Source organism: Rhinopithecus roxellana, chromosome 9 (genome assembly GCF_007565055.1).
Source record: "Rhinopithecus roxellana isolate Shanxi Qingling chromosome 9, ASM756505v1, whole genome shotgun sequence".
Lineage (NCBI taxonomy): Eukaryota > Metazoa > Chordata > Mammalia > Primates > Cercopithecidae > Rhinopithecus > Rhinopithecus roxellana.
In genome coordinates, this window is record NC_044557.1 from 58,223,892 (window position 1) to 58,227,833 (window position 3,942).

At 39.4% G+C, this 3,942-nt stretch overlaps 1 pseudogene across 1 annotated transcript; it reads left to right on the plus strand.

The window, feature by feature from the left end:
* Positions 1-262: 262 nt before the first annotated feature.
* LOC104658553 lies at positions 263-714 on the plus strand (annotated as a pseudogene). Its single transcript, XR_004059294.1, has one exon. The product of XR_004059294.1 is annotated as a transcription initiation factor IIA subunit 2 pseudogene (transcript).
* Positions 715-3,942: the final 3,228 nt, after the last annotated feature.

Below are 3,942 nucleotides of genomic sequence, written 5' to 3' on the forward strand. Positions count from 1 at the left end.
CCTGAGGAACAACCTCTACAGAACCTCAAAAGTTCAGTCACCCTCCTTCCCTTGCTGCCGTTTTAGAGCAGAAGATGAAAGGGACCACGATGATCACAGTTCATCCCAGAACTAGCAGTAAATGTTTACAGGTATGGGGTTTCTTTTAGGGGTGATGAAAATGTTCTGGAATAAGACAGTGGTGTTGGCTAAACAACATTGTGAATGTACTAAATTCTACTGAATTGTTCACTTTAAAATAATCAATTTTAGGGTTTTCCGCGGCGGCTGGAGAGGTGGTCGGGGAAGTAGGAACCTCCTGCCAGGCTCGTGGTGGCTTCTTTCTGCTCTGCGGCGGGAAGCGCCTTCCCATCAATGCAAGCTTGAATAAGAAAAACAAAGTCTTCCTCCTAAGCCATGGCATATCAGTTATACAGAAATACCACTTTGGGAAACAGTCTTCAGGAGAGCCTAGATGAGCTCATACAGTCTCAACAGATCACTCCCCAACTTGCCCTTCAAGTTCTACTTCAGTTTGATAAGGCTATAAATTGTGCACTGGCTCAGAGGGTCAGGAACAGAGTCAATTTCAGGGGCTCTCTAAATACATACAGATTCTGCGATAATGTGTGGACTTTTGTATTGAATGATGTTGAATTCAGAGAGGTGACAGAACTTACTAAAGTGGATAAAGTGAAAATTGTAGCCTGTGATGGTAAAAATACTACAGAATGAATAGAAAAAATAGAAAAAAATAGAAAAAAATTTTATGCCATCTTCTGTTATTCATTGCTTTCGAAGAGAAGCATAGAAGAGACTTTTTATTTATTCTAGAATTGCAGAAATGACTACACTGTGCTATACCAGAGAATTTCAGTAGAAAGAAACTTATAACTCTGTAGCCTCTTACATTACCTTTATTATACAGCATGAAAAAAAATAACTTTTTTTAAATGACAAAAGTTGTTGCCTTCCTAAGAACTTTCTTTAATAAATTCATTTTAAAACTCTGGAAAAAAATAATCAATTTTCTGCTACATAAACTTCACCTCAATAAATTATTTTTAATTATGATTTATAATATGTGAATTTTACCTCCATTTTAAAAAACTGCAAGATAAAAAAATTGTTTTAAAAAAAAGGGAAATATCTCCACCTTCTTTCTCCTGGAAATGAGTTTGCTTGTAGAAAACACAAGCTCTCAAGGTAGGGTGCAGTGATTCTTGCCTGTAATCCCAGCATTCTGGGACACCAAGGTGGCTGGACCGCTTGAGGCTAGGAGTTCAAGACCAGCCCTGGAAGCATAGCGAGAGCCTATCTCTACAAAAAATAAAATAAAATTAGTCAGGCATGGTGGCACATGCCTATAGTCCCAGCTACTAGGTAGACTAAGGTAGGAAGATACCTTGAGCCCAGAAGTTCGAGGCTGCAGTAAGCTATGATAGTGCCACTGAACTCCAGCTGGGGCAACATAGCAAGATCCTATCTCAAAAACAGCAACAACAAGAAAACAAAAAACACAAGCTTCTTTTGTGCCTCCAAACCCTGAAGCTTATCTGGGAAGCATTTCCTCGTGGGTAGGACAGAGCTCAGTATTAACAACCCACTTGGGTAACAGATATAAAGTCAAGTCAATCAAGTAAGCTATTATCAAAAATGAAAGGGATATTTTGACCTCCATGTGTACTTTTTGTTTCCCACCTTAACAAAGTATGAAAGCTGAAAGAATCCCAGAGCTGATGGCTCCCACTAATGGTGGTTTTCCACACACACTCAGTCTTGTCTCACATGACCACATGTATCCTCGGTACAGAGAGACTGAGACATTTGGAAGCCTAGCCTGGACTCGTAAGATTTCCACTCTGCTTTTGCAATCCATGCTTTCTCGTTGCTTGGTGTGTATGCTTTCTTAAAGATGAGTAAACCTAAAGCTGGATGCAGCCCACAGTGTCTTGTGACCTTGTGTTTTTGTCTTGTGAGTTGTCGGTTTGAGCAATCTGAGCAGAAAGGGTAGTCAATCAAATCAACTGCTTCAGTTGTAAAATACCATGTCTATTGTTCTGTGAAAGGATAAACATAAGATTCAGATCTCATGAAATTCACACACTCTAATCCAAAACCCAATTCTTTAATTAATTCACTTGAAAAGAGAACATGATATGAAACACTCACATTAGTTCATTTTTTTCTTGCATTTACATCTGTCTCAGGAATCTGACATGGTGAAATCACAGAAAAGGCAGGACAGTGCACTGGAAAGAGCTTCAGATTTTGAGTTAAAAGAGGGGCTGGTGTTCAAATTTCAGCTCTGTCACTGAATGATCTTGAATAATTATTTAATCTCTGTAAGCCTTAAATCTGTAAAACAGAGATAATAGAGTATTTGCTCTGTTCAACTCTCAGCATTGTTGTGAGGAGCAAACCACTTAACTGTAAAGAGATAAATAAATGTAGGCTATCACATGTTTCAAGCACCTGATTTTCACATGTTCATTTTGGTCTGCTTCAGAAAACCTTTGATCCTATCTTATCTCATTTATTTATATTAGTCCATAATGGCTATACGGCATACATAATAAACAGAGGTTTATAAATACTAAACTTTTACTTAGCACCATTATATTTATGTAAGAGATGGAAGCATTAGATTGACATTCCTATAGGTTTTCTTTAAACAAATGTAGCAGTTGTAATTTTGTTCCACTCAGATGCTAAACAATGGTATACATCTGTATTGGTCAGAATTGTCCAGAGAAACAGAACCAATAGAAGATAATAGAAAGAGACACATATAGATATATATAGAGAGAGTTATTCTGGGAATCGACTCACATAATTATAGAAGGCAGGAAGTCCCAAAAATCTGCTGTCCCAGTCTGAGTCTGAAGGCCTCAGAAGGGGATAAGGGGTTGCTATAGTCTGAATGTTTGTGTCCTTCCCAAATTCATATGTTGAAACCACACTACCAATGTGATATATTAGGAGGTGGGATCTTGGGGAGGTGATCAGGTCATGAAGGCAGAGTCCTCATGAACGGAATTAATGCCTTTATAAAAGAGGCCCAAGAGAGACTCCTTGTCCCTTCCACCATGTGAGGTCACAGCTACACGGTGCTATCTATGAAAGAGAGAGCAGGCCCTCACCAGACGCTGGCTCTGCTGGTGCCTTGTTCGTGGACTCCCCACCCTCCAGAACTGTAAGAAACAAATTTCTGTTGTTTATGAGCTATCCAGTTTATGGTATTTTGCTGTAGCACCTCAGATGAACAAAGACATGGGTGATAGTTTAAGTCCCAGTCTGAGTCCAAAGGCCCGAGAACTAGGAGCTCTGATGTCACAGGGTACGAGAAGATGGATGTTCCAGCTCAAACAGAAAGTACATTTACCCTCCTTGCCTTTTCATTCTATTCAGGTCCTCAAAAGATTGGATGATACAAACATCGTTGGTAAAGCAAATCTCTTCTAGAGGTAAAGGCTAATCTCTTCTGGAAACACTCTTGCAGACACATCCAGAAATAGGAAGGATTTTGACTCCCAATTTCAAATTCTAACTTCATCTATAATTACTACATAAACTATGCATACCCCCAGAGATGAAATTTTTAATAATAAAACAGGGAATGGGTACAGTGGCTCACACCTGTAATCCCAATATTTTGGGAGACAGAGGCAAGAAGACTGCTTGAGGCCAGGAGTTTGAAACCAATCTGGACAACACAGCATGATCCTATCTCTACTTCAAAAAAAAAAACAAGGAATACGTGAAAATAAATATATTGCAGGTACAAAGGATTTATTTTTTATTTATTTATTTTTTTTTTGAGACAGAGTCTTGCTGTGTAGCCCAGGCTGGAGTGCAGTGGCATGATCTCGGCTCACTGCAACCTCTGCCTCCCGGGTCAAGCAATTCTCCTGCCTCAGCCTCCCAAGTTGCTGGGACTACAGGCATGTACTACCATGTCCA